This window comes from Lissotriton helveticus, chromosome 7 (genome assembly GCF_964261635.1).
Source record: "Lissotriton helveticus chromosome 7, aLisHel1.1, whole genome shotgun sequence".
NCBI classification, from domain to species: domain Eukaryota; kingdom Metazoa; phylum Chordata; class Amphibia; order Caudata; family Salamandridae; genus Lissotriton; species Lissotriton helveticus.
The window spans coordinates 1,277,835,309-1,277,851,801 of record NC_136068.1 but is presented as its reverse complement, the minus strand read 5'-3'; positions in this window follow the sequence as shown (position 1 = coordinate 1,277,851,801).

The window sequence follows — 16,493 nt, the reverse complement described above, 5'->3', positions numbered from 1 at the left end:
AACAACACATCTCCCCAGCAAACTCATCAAAATCAACTCAATCCTCGGTGGTAACATTAATATCACCAACATACTCCATCTTTGGATCTATGAATTCTGTTGGAAAATTCACATTTTGAAACGATCCTACAGCAGTCATTTACTCAACTCCGGACAAAACTTCAGGTCTGCCTAAACCATTAACACCGCAGAAACTGGACTTGGTACAGGATGAGAAGGCAGCACTTAGCCTTGGTCTGACCACAAAAACAATAGCAAAGGGTCAGGATCTGACCACAAAAACAACAGCAAAGGGTCAGGATTTAGACCACACTAAAAATTAAAATCCAATGGCGCTAGTCACGTCCTTGGAGGTACCAAACAGCATTGGTAGTGCAAGGCAAGTTATTCACGCCCAAGTGCACATCAACAGCGTGGGCTACTCTGCACCTAAACAAGCAACTGTAAGGTAGTATCCAAGATGCCACCTATGGCGCGAAAAAACCTAATGATCACTCTACCCCAAGGGCACAAGAAGTTAAAAATATTCAGCAGGAAATTACCAGTAACTTAGATAAAACTAATAACCCCTGGTTGGAGTCACTCTCAAAACCAAATAATACAGAGCTAACACATGCAAGGAGCATCATCACCAATAACCCTGTCGACATACAACTTGATATTCAGTCGATGCACCTGCACCAATTGGAATCCCTACAACAAACAATAATCGAACAAGAATCAATAATATCAATAATAGAAATATCAAGTTCTCTAGAATGGTCAAACACCAATACAGACAAGAATCTAGTCATGGCACCCAATACTCAACTGTCACTTCAATTGGAAGCTCAACTGCAACTAATAACAGAACAATGTTCAATTATAGAAATATCAAATTCACTTGTTCATTTGAAAGGCGAAAATATTTGTCTAACAAATACAAAAAAAACATAAGGATCAACAGACCTCATTGGAGGACAAACATGAAAACGACAGCCTGCCCTCGGCTGCTGCGCCTATAAAAGTACAAAAGGAGACCAGGTATTTGACTATATCAGACCCCCCAGGATATAGCGGCATGGATAAGCAAACTTAGCGGCACAAAAATGGAACTTTAGCGGCACAAATTTATTTACAATGTAGACACTTTGTTTCCCTCGAGCGTGTGCTTCACAATTATGGGCTGCTGCAGTTTCTAGGAAGGAACATTTCTTTCCTGTCCATATTTTATTGTATCTTGCTCCCCGTCCCATCCTTCCCCTGTTGTTGCAACAACACCCCCTCACTGTACAGGAGTTTTTTCCAGCTAGTACTGCAGCCACACGTCTGGTGCACTACGTGATTTTAACATGGCAGCTCCCAGTCTACCAACACATGAGTTGGTGAGCGCCCAATGCCTCTATACAATCTATTCCAATATGATGACAGCGGTTTTCCGAGTCAGATTGTTGTAGCACTCACCATGCACCATGCATCTTCTCTTCGATCCCCTCCCCCAAACACAGGCTCTTGTCACTACATTTGGTAGATTTACCAAAGTGCCGTTATTCAAATTTGAGGCAAGTGTCCTACTTTTCATGCTTCAAATGTATTTCTTAGCAGGTCTACATCAATCTAGCTCTGTGGCTGCAGCTACCAACCTACTGCAGGAAAACCTAGGGCTAGAATTGGCAAGGTGAGAGTTTATTACCCGGTTTATGCAGGTAAACTCATGTCAGCTCAGTTTGTGTCTTGCAATAGAGTTCGTGTCGGCACCCAATACTTCTTTTAAAGTGAAAGTACTGATAAAGTAAACTCTGACTCCCTTCAACGTGCAGTACTAGTGTAAGACACTCTGGAAAGTCTGTGCGAATTTGCCTCAGCAAAGTTGTGGGTGGGTGTTGTGTGCCCTTCGCAGTCACACAAGTTTAGAGTGTGAGCAGGGTTGTGGCAGAGGCCCACCACTTGGATCTCATTACTGACGAAAACTGCATGACCGGGCTGGTTAAGTGTTCATCCAACTTTGGCAATAGCAGCATCCTGGGTGTGGGGGTGGGGGGGAGGTGTTGGTCCACCAGCTACGGTAATGATGACTCCTTTGTCTACAGCTGAGTGCCAGGTTCTCAGGTTACAGGAGAGATGCTGGATGGCACGCGGGTACTTAGAAAGCTGTTATCACTTCATGCAAATTGACACATGACCCATGCTTGGAGACACGTCGCAGCTCGGTGCATGTCACACTCCCAATAACAAATTGACTTCTTCAGGCAGGCAGACCCCCATGATATAGCGGCTTTTGTAAAAATGCCGCGATTTCTACAAAAGTGCCGATTTGGCGGGCACTTTTGTAAAAATCGCGGCATTTTTACAAAAGTGCTGATTTCGTGGCAAACCGCGAAATCCTGGAGGGTCTGACTATAAGTCAACAGCTAACGAGAAGTAATACCAAACCGGATGAAAAAATGGAAGATATCTCTAAATTACACACATCCCTAATTGAAACTCTTCACACATCAATTAGTGTTCTCAACATGCAGTCAGACAAACTTGACATTCAAATTAATCTGATGAACATTATTGCGGAACACATTTCAGGTATAAACTCCAAATTGGATCTCCTGACGGGTCAAATATCTTCAAAAACTACTCAGCTATCCTTGTTTCGTCAAACAATTGTGCATGTGGACCAATAGTCGACAAATTAAGTGTATTACAAATAATCCTAAAGAACATCTTGAAGGAGAGTAAACAGTCCCTCTGGCGACAAATAGCTTAAAAGTGAGCGAGTCCCTAAATGGAGAAAAAATAGCAAAATGCACAGCATTAAAATACAAACGTGACGATTCCTCACCAAATAATAGACGGCTGTGCTCACAGGGAAACAAAGATAAGGAACTTGCGTCAGAATCCATATCACTTTTCCTTAACAGCATGGATGATGTATCACAAAGCTCGATTGACCGGCCTTTAAATCCGGTGAATGCCCATATAAAAACACCCCCTTCCCAATTCTAACGAAAAGACAAAAGAAGCATTCCTGAAAGGCTAGAAAGCACCCCCAGATTAACAAGATGACAGACCAACAGGCAAACAGAATGTACCCAATATTCAACTTTAAAGAAGAGGGGAAAAAAATCAGAGTTCAACACCTTTCACAAGAAATGGAGATTATAAGAAAGAAGGGAAGGAACATCGTATTGTCCAATCAACACCACTGGAGATTCCAGCTATATTAACAGGTGGACCAAATGACCAACTTGACCTAAACAAAACAAATGAGAGGAACTTGTGCAGAGGGCCTCGGCCAAATACAGAGATGGTCTAAAATTGCCTATAATGAGCAATGTAAACCGATCGGAAGATAGAATGAATAAAGAAAGCAAAGGACCAACAACCCCCCCCCAAAACACATCATAAAACATACAAGTCAGGTGCATTCAACATATAAATTCTCAGGGGATGACCGACTTCTTCCAGTGAAAACATTAAACCTGGACGAGGTGGTCAAGAAATCACATTACAGAGATGCCACCTCCCTAGCACAGGACAACTTCAGATAAAAGTAAGTCTGCATCACGATAAGCAAAGAGGGCAAGATGCAAATCAACAGTGCGAAAGTCAAACCCTCACCCAATCTTCGGTATCTCAAATGCGAAATGTTGAGCCAGCCAAATCTTTAAATAACCAGATTGTATTCACTCCACATTACATATCACAAAGATCACAAGATTATTTAAATAGAGGAAATGTCCTAAGTCTTATGGCAGCAATTCCAACACTAAAGCTCCTCTCCTTCCTTCTCAGATCTATTGGCAATTGAGTTCATTGAACAGGTGAATATTAATGTCTCGGAAAAAACTCTCTCTACATGGAAGAACGATGAAATGGCCATAGCTATCCTAAATGTGGCACCTCAGTTTGAGGCTTGGGGAATATCTCTCTTTAAACCTATAAAGCAATGCTATCCCACTCCTCTGCTACCCTTATGCAACTTTAAGCTCAATCACCCCAGTATGAAGCCTGTTTATTCAGGCTTACATAGTGCGAGAGGCAAAGAGCTGGATAAGGCCTCAACTCCGATCATACAAGATACAACCCACAGAGATAATGGCAGATTAAGGCCAGACAATCAGAAAGATTGACTGCTAAAAACATCCAAAATTTCCGAGCTTCCACCAATTAGCATTTTGTCATGGAACATAGCTGGTGCAAAGAATGATCTGCAGGACAACTTACTATCAGAGAACTGGAAAAACTTAGAAATCATTGCCCTACAAGAAACATGGCTAACAGCTCCTGTACACATTCCAGGGCACATTCTTCCTCATGTAAAAGCAGTAAGAACCCAGCAGTATGGCAGATCACAGGGCAGCCTAGCCGTATATATTTCCACAATGCTAAAAATTACTGATTGCTGCTCTAGCGGTTTGAACATCCAACATGGGAAATAATATTAACAGTGACTGTAATTCAAACTTGATATACACCCAGGAGGAAGATGACAACATAAACGCAGCAAATGCAGTCTGGTCAGTGCAATCTCAAACCCACTCAATGTTCAAATGATCTGACAAAGGTGAGCAGAAGTTAGTGAAAGATCTCAAAAACCTAGGGATGAGAGTATTTAACGGCAGAGCTGCACAGGATAGACTACCGGCTTGCACATATTAGGGTCCCAACGCATGTTCAACTGTAGATTACACAATTGTCTCCCTACTGCTGTTTGCCCAAACAAAATCGTTCTCAACATGTATACCACCGACAGTGACCCCTCATGTCAATGACTTGAAGTGATAACCTCCTTTTTAAGGCATATAATAGCACCAACAGAGATAGGGCCAATAACTTCGATAAATCTTAAACTTTTACAATGGTCAAGTCGCACTCTGCCCAAATTGCATTGAGGGCAAAGAAACTGATAACAACATTTGAATTGCAGGGAGGTTTGGTGGTAGAATCCTGGACCACCTTCTTAACCAGCTTATTGTTGCCTCGCTAACAAATTCGTGCCAAAGTACAAAGGGCGACCAAAGGAGCAACCTGCGCAGAACGACCAGAAACTTGAGGAAAAATTAAGTGGAGCGATCAGATCCAAGAGAGGCCCAAATCCACTCAAAATGATGTGGGCTCAAATACAATTACTTAATAAACAGTATAAAAAACAAATTTGGGTGGACAAAAGACTGCAACAGGATAACTTTTGGGCCAAATGTCTATACACCGCTGATCGATCAAATGCAAGGGCCTTTTGGGAACAAGTTAATTCGCCTGTGAGACCGTCAAAACGTATAAATACAACCTGCGTCACGGAGACAGCGTGGATCCACGATATAACCACCACCTTCTCAACAACTGCTGATGAAAAAACTGTAGTGCAGGAAATGCCGAAATATTCCCATCCTAAGGCTCAAACCGAAATAGTGCAATTGACACCAGAATCCTAAGCAGAGTTTAGGCAGCAAGATGGCTGCCGTGAGGTTGTGGTGAGCAGTCGCATCAAGCCACTCTCCCTCACTTGGACTAGCTGATGGAGCGCTGAGGATGCTGTGCTACCCCCGATGGCCTTAATACTTCGGATACAGGCAGGTTTAACGGCGTGTAAACCTGTGAAGAACCATCTACTGTTTAGGCTAGGCTTGACCTGGCTAAAAGAAAAACTTTCCATCTGGGCTACCGGTCTTGGTCTGCAGGAGAAGCACCTATCGGTAAAGATGGCCCCCCTGCCCCCCCCCGGTCCGCGAGGCAAGAGAAGACAAAAGCACAAACGGATCCTGGCACAGCAAGATCAAGTATGGTTAACAGCGGTGGCAGCAAGGAGGCCGGTAGTGAGGCAGCTGGACCCCCGCAGCGTCCACCGGGAGCGATTCGAAAAACCACAATCCCTTCAGCCAAAGGAAAGAAAACGGAGACGCGCGAGAAGGAAAAAGCATACGCTGAACAAGCCAGCCCTGTCAAGGATCGGACCGGCTCTGCTGCTAAACAAAAACAAGGGAAAGCAGGCGAGAAAATAATAAACAAAGACATCGGCTGAAGGCAACCTACCTTGGATGAGGCTTTTACTACCAGACCTACTGCACAAGCTGATGGAAAGCCGACCCAGATCTAGAGCAAAAACGTCCTCGAGGACGTTGTGGTCGCGCAGAACGTAGAAGCTATGGTTGCCAGGCAACGATCCATCTCAGACCTCGATCGCAGCTCTGGTAGCGGCGCGCCTGCAAGCAAGGAGACGGTAACAACAGATCCAGACTACGGTGAGAAAGCCTCTGCTGCGGGGGGGGGCAAGCTCCGCTGAATCAGGAGCGCTGAATATCACGCATGGGAATGTAGACATGATGGAGGCCCTTTTGCTGGTTGAGGCTGAGCTCAAATCGCCACGACAGGCTAGGGGCACCTGGGGCAGCAATGACAGCCTGGCAAGGAGAGGCAATGGCGGTTTAGGTGAAGGGGATCGCTTCTTTACCCCCTTTGAGGATACAGACACTACCCAAACTAGCGAACTCAGCTCGGAGGAGGGGTCAGTCTCTGGGTCTAGCATATCGGACAAACAAACTACGCAAAAGAAGAGATGGCCCAGACTAAAGAGGCATGGTTCGGGTTCGGGCTCGGGGGCCCCTATAGACTCTGGGAATAAGCTGGTATGGGACTACTCTGCTACCTCACAGTCTTACCAGGAAGACAATAACTCTTTGGAGGTATCTGAAAAAACGCTCCTCGATCCCGCCCCCCTCCAGGCTCCCTTTGATTTACTATTCAACACATTCAAGCAGATGCAGGGGGAGGCAAGGACGGAAAGTCGCAGGGCAAGGCAAGCCACAAAAGAAATTCATAACACGCGGAGGAAAGTGAATAAATTATACGATGAGATTGCTGACAGAGTCACTGAGGTAGAGGGGAGAACAGGGAAATTGGAGGAGGACATGGGGGCCAGGCAGGACTTCAAAGAAACACAAGAGAAGTTGACGGAGGACTTGCAATGGAAACTTGAAGACTTTGAAAACCGCCAGAGGCGAAATAACATCCGCCTTCTGGGTGTGGCAGAGGGGTCAGAGGGCCAGGACATTCTGAAATTTGTGGTGAATCTACTAAGGGGGGCTTTTCCTGACTCTGAGTGGCAGTGGGAGAAGGAGGTTCAACATGCCCATATATTCCCCTTTACCCTAAGGAAAGAGAGAGGGCAGGAGGAGGGGGACAGACAGGTCTGCCCAGGGCTATTCTGATAAATGTAGGGAATTACCTCCTCAGACAAGAGATAATGGACAAGGCAAGACCGGATTCCAGGCGGACATTTGAAGGCACCACCTTCTTTGCTAGGCCCGACTTCTGCCACGTTACGGTGGAAAGAAGGTGAAGGCTTAGACAACTAATAAAGCCTTTCCAATCTGCTGGCTCAGAGGCATACCTCCTATTCCCGGCTGGGTTGAAGGTAGTTACAAGGGGGAATGTCAGGATGTTTCTATCCAAGATTAAAGCCCAGCAATTTCTGGAGGAGCTCAAATCCCAGAAGGGTGGCTAAGTAGCTCAGTATCAATTAAATATAAGGAAACCTGAAGAAATGTTAAAAATTTGAGGCCGCCCAAGCAGGGGTTGGACAACAGGATTTGGGGCCATGTGGACAGCGGAAGGCGGGGGGGCACAGGGGCATAAGAGTTAGGGGGAGCACAGGGTATTAGGATGACTAGAGGGAGAGGGGCGTGACATCCACAATCTAAAGCAGCCACACATAGGTCATTTCTATCCTATTTGCAAGTAGAGGGGAGGGAGGGGGGTGGGCTAGCCCGGGGGGGGGAGAAAGGGGGGTAAGGGGGGGAAAGGGAGGAAGGGGGGAAAAAACGAACAAGTAATGTTATATATTGTAAGGAACAGCACAGAACAGGAATAAGCAATTTAAAGTCAACACAGCGAATGCAGTATGGCATGGTTTATTTATTTTTTGAAAGTATGATGGACCGTCAGTACAAGTACCAAGTAATGGTTAATGAACGTTTTTCTATTTTGGGCAAGGTTTTTGATGTGTTTTAATGACGTGAAGGATAGCCACAATCAATGTCTGTGGTCTAAATGATACGAATAAAAGACTCACCGCATTACTTAGAACACTTCAACTAGATTTGGTTTGCCTGCAGGAAACACACATAGAGGCATCAAGAGGGTACCTGCTGGAACACCTGGGGTTTACAGTTCTGGCAAACTCTAAACAGACATCAAGAACTAGAGGGGTAGCAATATTAGGGAGAAGCAGAGACGTGATGGTGATAAGAAAGAAGGAGGACCAATGAGGCAGATGGGTGCTACTGGAGATAAGCTTCAAAGGAGAGAAGTTAACACTTGTTACAATTTATGGGTCAACGGAAGACGACCCTTAGGTCTTTCAATATTTGGATACAGAACTGGCACAGTGGCCAGAGCCTATAGTATGCTGTGGCGATCTCAATATACATGACCCTGGTAGTATCTTCCTGCAGCCACATGGTCAGTACACAGGGAGGAAAAAGAGGTCACACAGAGCGCTATCAGATATGGTGTTACATAACTCTCTGGATGACCCATGGACTAAGATCCACCCCTATATGGATGGAAGTACTTTTTACTCATTTCCTCACAAAGTTATGGTCAGGTTGGACTATTTTCTGATTACTAACTCCCTGATCTCTGATGTACAAATCGAAAGGAAACCCCGAATTGTCTCTGACCATAGCCCATTAATTCTAACGATTAAACTAGGGCAGACACAAAGAAGGGCTACCCAATGGACATTTGAAAGAGCCTTATTGAAGGATGAGGCATATAGGAAACATATGGAGGGATGGATCAAGAGTTATTGGGATATCAATAGAGAATCCGCGTCTACGGGAGTGGTATGGGACGCCTTTAAGGCGGGGGTCAGGGGTGAGACATTGAGTTTTGTATTATCCAGACAGAAAAAAGAAAAAGAGAGGATAGAGGAACTATGTAAAAATCTGCTTAAAGAAGAGGATGAATTAGCATTAGCTATACAGCAGCATCTACCCTTAGTTCAACATCTGCTCAAAATCGTAGCTCTCAGGGCAGAAGCTACGGAAAATATCGCTAAAAAGGCAGCGGAGAACTACCTGACTAAAAAAGAAGCCACATACGAGCTAAGCGAGAGGGTGGGTCATATATTAGCCATAAGAACCAGGCAGAGACTAGTTGCAGCAGATATCAAGGAATTAGAGGACGGGCAGGGTAATATTGTCTCCGAAGCAGTGTCAGTGAGGGAGGCATTTAGGCAGTTCTATACGGAGCTATATGCTAGCGGCAATACAGGAGGACTAAAGGAGATAGAGAGCTACTTAAGGGATATCCTCCCGCCGCTTATCACAGAGGAACAAAAAGAGGGGTTAGACTCTTCGTTTAATCTTGAAGAATTCATGTTAGCCCTGACTAGTCTCCCTGCGGGCAAAGCAGCTGGCCTGGACCAGCTGCCGGTGGAGTTCTATAAGGTATTCCAAGGGGCGATTGCTGAAGATATGTTCAATGTTATGCTTCAGGCGCAGAAGGGAGGGTCGATACCTGAAACATGGGGGGGAGCAGACATTATTGTTATTTTAAAAAAGGGGAAACCAGCAATTACACCTGGCTCATATAGACCAATCACATTAATGAATGCTGACGCCAAAATGTATTCCAAAATGTTAGCTATGAGACTTGCTGGGATCATAGAGGGTGTGGTAAGTCCCGCACAGCACGGGTTTATCCCTGGCAAGGGTACTGCACAACATGTGAGGCAGTTGATCACAATGTTCGATGCGGCAGGTACCCTGGGAGACCCTATGGCAGCGCTTTTTCTAGACGCTGAGAAGGCGTTCGATAGGGTCTCCTGGGACTACCTGTGGCAAACATTGAGATGGAGCGGCATAGGAGAGGGCTATATAAAAGCTATAAGTACCCTATATAAAGATCCAACGGCAAGGATTAGAGTTAATAGGGATACTCTGCAGCAGTTAAAATATGCAGAGGGACCAGACAAGGCTGTCTATCATCCCCCCTGTTGTTTGTGCTATATTTGGACCCCTTCCTGCGGAGGCTGGAAGGCAACCCTGGGATTCTCCCAATGATAGAAAATGGGTGTGAGGTAAAGACGCTGGCTTACGCAGACGATGTGGCCATTTTGACACCTAACCCATCTGAAGCTATTGGAGCAGTGGAAGCCGACGCGCAGCGATTTGGGCAGATATCGGGTTATAGTTTAAATAGAAACAAGACCCAGATAGTAGGCAATAGGCTAGTAGTTTGCAATGATCAAAGGGTGGTAAGTTCGGCTATATACCTGGAGTGTCAATTTCAGCGGATCTAGACTCAGTGATACAGAGGAATATGGCTCCTTTAATGGATAAGGTAAAGATAGACCTAGAAAGAATGAACAACTTGCATTTATCCCTAGTGGGCTGCACCGACGTTATTAAGATGCTAATACTGCCAAAATGTTTATACTTTTTTAGATCGATCCCGCTATTATTTGAAGCTAGTTGGTTCAATGCACTCGAGAGAATTCTCAACAGATTCATATGGGCACAGGGTAAGACGCGGAGGGCCTATAGGTTTATATCGCTGCCGAGAGAAAGGGGTGGTTGGGGCGCACCAGATTTTAGACTCGATTACTGGGCAGCACCCATACAATATATGCAGGGGTTGTTGGGCGCAGTGGAACAGATCAGAGAACTACAAATTACTCCACTAAAATCTATACTGCAGTTTTAGGGGCGGAGGCGGAAATTGCTTCTTAAATTGTATTGGCTTTGGATACTATAAAAGGACAACATTTAAGACATTAGGAGCAGCTATCAAAATCTGGAATGCTTTTCTAGAGAGAGCTGGCCTGGGGAGATTGGTACACTAGGATGTATAAAAACAGGTCTTTTCCTCTAACAGTCTTTGCAGATACGGTAATGGCAGGGTGGGCAGAGAAGGGGATCGTTCAGATTGGAGACATGATGGACTCGGAGGGGCTCGTACAGTTTTCAGACTTGGTAAATAAATTTGGAGTGGATAGGTGGGACTTCTATAATACTTACAAGTGAGGAGCTTTTTAAACACCAAACGGGGAGGACTGGTAGGTTTTGCCAAAAGCGAAATACTAGAGAAAATCAGACTAGGGGGGGATTGTACTATCTGTAGCTTCTACGCAAGCCTTGCAGACGGGAAACCTGATGATAGAGAGAAATACAGTAGAAAGTGGGCAGAGAAACTGGATGGGGATGCAGGCTGTTTTAACGAGTCCTTGGACTTGGGACGTACATTACCCTGCTCTGCTCCTTTGCAATCACAACACTATAAAACCTTATATTCACTGTATTTTACACCAGCCAGAATAGCAAAATGGGGTGGCAATACAGGTACATCCTGCCCACGCTGTAATTCATCAGAGGCAGATTTGATACGCCTGTCCTCAATTACACACTCTTATTAGAGATGTAGAGAAGTTCATGGATATATCCTTAGATATACAAACAACGCTTAATCCTACGAGAATACTACTAGGGAAAGGATCAGAGGCAAATGCACCGCAGAGAGAATTCATGTTTATTGCTATGGCAGTGTATAGATTAAGCATAGCCAGGGCATGGCTGGATAAAAAACCCCCAGCAAGGTAAATAATCTTCTGGCGGCATATAACTTTGAAAAGCCCATCTATGCACGAAAAGGCAGGAAAGATAGGCAGCTGGGCCTTAAAATATGGGAGCCCATTAGCAGGTGGAAGCAGGGTCTTGAGTTACTTTGAGGACAAGAATCCCTTTTTGTGTTGTTATGTTTTTTTTTTTACCTTAGCCAAGAGGCGGGGCCTTGGCAAACAAACCTGTCGTAATGAAATGTAATTACAAACAAAATGGTACTGCTTATTAACTGCTGACACAGCGGGATGTTAAGTGTGTTATGATGTATAATCTGTGCAAATTGGAAAATAAAAAAGAATAAAAAAAAGAATCCTAAGCAGAGTTTAAAGCATCTGCAGAACTCAAAAGACTAACATTGTTCAACCAAGTCCACACAATAGAGATGACCCTAAACGAGTCAGGAAGCACTATGAAGAGTACCACAATAAGTGATAAACGATTTATACAATATTCTGCAGAGAACATTTCTAAGGTTATAGTCAAGGGCCTCCCTGCCGCAGAGTAGCGCAATGCAGCGATTTGTGCTGCCTTTCGTTACTCTCAATTTATCAAGCCACTTGAGGCCATGCAAAGTGGCCTTGTGTGACTTAATAAATCTCATTTAGGTTTTGCATCGCCCTTGTGTCCCCTTGCATGGCACAAGACCTTGATAAAGATGCCCCCAAGTTCGTACTATGAGAGTAGTTAATTGAACGGTAATGTGGATTGGCTGATATTCTCCAAGATTCTCAAAGATACTCATATCTTCCAGTCAGAGCACCAGAACAGTTATTGTTCAAAATAATTGTGGGGCTTCCAGTTGTGGTGGGTAGCCCCTTAAAAGGCCCTCCTCCAGAAGATAGTTTAATAGAGGTTCCCGTGAAATTGTAAAGTCTCTTGCAAAGCCTGTCCGTTTTTGTGTAAATTTTTCCATCAATACGAGCTGCCATAAGCGAGAGCACCATTGAATGATAGCTGGGGCATCTTTCTTTTTCCTGGATGCCGCAATAGCAGTTTCGAGGCTCCCAAGACATTCGTTTATCACCTTTTTACACTCCAGGTCTTGTGTTTCTATTTCAAAAACATTTTTTTTGTAGTTTTATATAGCGTGAACTCGATCCGAAGGTATCAGAGTGCTTTACATGAGCACCAGTTGCATTACAGACGGACACATAAATTTTTTTTGGGGCATAGAGCGATTAAGTGATTTGTCCAGAATTACAGGATATTTGAGCCTCCCGCCAGACCCGAACCTGGTTCCCCAACTTCAAAGTCCGCCGCCCCAGCCGTTAAGCCACACCCTCCCCCCAACATAGGAGAAAGTCTCTGGAAGAGGTAGCACAAGATGGTGCACATCCCGCAAAAACTTCTTTCCAAGAAGACTGTATTGGGGCAACCATATTTGAGGAAGATCTCCCATCCTCCCACATTATCTCCAACATAAGGGGCCAGCTGTGAGATAGAGGCTGCAATTACCAATAGTAAAGTAATTTGTAGTGAGCTTCTCGAACTAGGATACTATAGGAGCATTGTTTAGGTCTCCCTGTGTGTATCAATTGATGCTCCAAAGGGATGTGGTCCACAAATGATTTCCATCTATCCAGGGGTGAGTTTTATGCAGGGGTTTGGTAATATGTATTTGGTATTATGTAGATATGACCATGCTCCCTTGTGACAATTGTTGATCTTACACATTTTTATATTGGTATCAGGTCTCGTGTACCCACTGCCTTAATCAGCAGATGTGTGACCCAGTGGTGCAGCTGTGTATATTGTAGCCTTTCTTTTTCGTGTAGCCCAAATTATCTATTACTGTTATTGAATGTCTAAATTTCAGTTCCCACAAATATATCTTTTATCATCATGCAATCTCCTTTGCCAATCCTCTAAGAGGCCCATTGTAAGTGAAGGTAAAAATTTGGGATTGGAATATATAGGTGTGTAAGGAGAAGGGTACAATATCAAGTCGAGTTTCTTATTAACTTTGTTCGATACTGTCAAGGTTGTGCTTGTTGAGGTGCTTAAATATATACTGGAAGGTCTATCATTCTTGGGCTTCCATATTAAGGGTCTTACTACAACTTTGGCAGTGCACCAGGGGAAAATGGAATGCACTGATTGCTTTAGGCCGTGGTGCTGCCTCCCGCTAGATTAGGAGTTAAATCCTGGTTGGACGGTGCCTGCTGTAGGACGGCCAAAGCCATGGTGCTGCCGCCCGCTAGATTAGGAATTAATCCCTGGTCTGGCAGGCGGTGCTGTGGTAGCTATCTGTCAGGCTCATTGAAGAGCCTGACATGCAGATCACCATTTTCAGAGTGCCAACTGCACCTTCCTGCACAGTGTAGCATATATGCCACACCATGAGGGAATTGGGGGTGAAAAACCTGGGGTGCATTACATGTGCCCCCTTGCATGCACCCTCAGGCCCAAGAGCGGCAAGTGTTGCCTCTCTGCCACCCTTTTCATGGTTGGCTGACCACCTTAAAAAGGCGGTGAACAGGCAATAGGCTTGGCAGTCCGCAGCAGCATCCCTGGCTTATTAGTGCTCCTGACCAGTGCGTACCACAGTGAGATCCTTGACATCTGGCGGTCAAAGCAGTTCTGTGGTGGTCCGACCGCCACACTCACAATACTTTGGGCGGGCCTGCAGTGTGGAGGTGGTCGGACCGCCACCACGGGTTTCGGCGGTCCAAGAAGACCCTTAGTTCCATAGCATCAGATCTGCTACTGCCCTAGCCATATGAACCTAAGCATTTTCAGTTTTTCGTATACTTCCATCTGTTATAATTTGTAGCTGTGAAGACGTGTATTATGTAGAAATGTCTGGCAAGGCTAAGCCCCCCTTCTACTTGGGTCTACATAGAACATTGTAGCCTATTCTTAGTTTCCTCTCACCCCAAATAGGCTTTTCAAGAGACCAAATAAAAATTCTGGTATGCATATGGACGAGGCTTAAAACATGTAAAGGAATATTGGCAGCATTTTCATTTTGAGATCAATAATACGCCCAATACGGGTGTGGGAGGGATTGGTGGAAAAAGAATCGAGGAGGCTGAATGTGCTTCTTAATTTTAGCATGTTTTATTTGTGGGATGGGGTGGATAGATTGTTAGTCACTTAGAGTCTTGGTTTTCTTCCTTTATGTTATGCCTTCTCTTCTTCTTTTCATCTTATGTTATCTTCAACCAGGAGGGTGTCCCAGGAGGCCCGGGAAGAGAAGAAAGTTGCCATTGCTACCTTGGGTTTTAAGATAACTTGGGTAGGATAGTATCCTTCACCACTCTCGGAGTGAGGGAAAGGGAAAATACTCAAGCTATAAGGAGGTGAGGGCTCTGCTAGCAGGGAGACTGACTCTACTACCGTAGAGACTTTTATGTTTTCCCTTTTGTCCTCTTTCTCTCTTCCTCCCCACTTCAAGTGAGTTGGAGGCACATAAAAGACGTGAAGAGAAAAGGAAAAATAATAATTTAAATAATGGTAGATAAGGAGTGAACAAAATAATTTCCTACTCCTTGTGGACACAGATTACCTTTTTTTGTCCTCCGTCCGAATCAGTGACCGATCCTTTTCCTAGTATTTACAAGCTGAAATCCACAGCTTAAGGAGCACTAATATTTCTCCCACACAACAGAGGGCCAAAAAAAAAACCACACAAGAGAAATGCTTTCTTTTCAGCGTATCACTTGGCACTTCTTGCCGTAACTCCCTTTTGGCCTTCACCCAGGCCCACACTCACCCTGACCCTCCTTTAGACTCCCTTCCTCCCTGTCCGTTGGACATACCGCAAATGCCGCTAATCTCTGAGTTGCGGCAGCATGTAGACATCCCCCTGTGGGAGTCCACTACTCCTCACTCCAGTCCTCTGGAGTTTCTGTGTCATCCTCTATTTCTCTTGGCCAGACTTTCTCTGTCTACCTCTCTTCACCAACCCACGGCATCCTTCTTGGACTGTTCGCCGTGGTGTCTTTCAGCTTTTTCCAGCTCTGCCCTTTGTCTTCTGATTCCCGCTTGTTGTTGACGTCCTTTTCTTCTTTGTTGGAAGCTACTGCTTTTTCCTTTAATCGGGTGGGCACGCCTCCTTCCTGTACGGGAGAATCAGTTGGGAGAAGTTTAACCCTTCATTTTCCTGTTTTCTAGGGACGGTGATGTCGGCGCACCGGACTGCTACAGGAGGACTGTGGTAGATAAGTAAAGGGGTACATGTATTAGTGTATTAGTGTACTCCTTTCTTCCTCACATCCCCCTTCCCTTACTTTCTTAGTCGCAAGAAATGAATCTAGAGGAGATCTGGATAGATAATCAGTGTTGGTTTGGTCCTTCCCTTTTCTATGGTATGTGTTGAATCGGCAAGTTTGCAGAGCTAGGAATCACCATAAGATTCTATAGTTATGTCCTTTGTTACATGAGAGCCATTCCAGTGGGGGGCGATCTGTTTTCAGGGAGAATTCTCTGCCTTCAAGTTAATACCTTAGGGATTCGACAGCCAATTTCATTGCTAAAGTTTCATTTTCCACCACCGCATAATTTTTCTCACGAGGAAATAGTTTGCGGCTGATATAGATCTTGGGAGTCTGTCTGGGATAAGATGGCCCCTAAGCCATATTCTGAAGCATCGGTTTGTAAAAGGAACAGTTTGGAATAATCAGGACTGAGTAGGACTGGTTTGGACGAAAGGGTTTGTTTCAATTGGTGGAAGCCTTATAAGGAGCTTGGAGAAGGCTCATTAAGCTCCTTTTCTGTTTTTACATCTTTTTTTAACAAATCGGTTAAGGGGGCAGCTATCTGAGAAAATTTTGATATAAACCTTTTATTATACCCTAAGATGCCTAAAAAAGCTCTAAGATCTTTTCTGGTTTGTGGAAAAAGGTAGGTTCGATATGGCCGCTGCTTTCTCTTCTTGGGGTTTAATGTGTCCTTCTA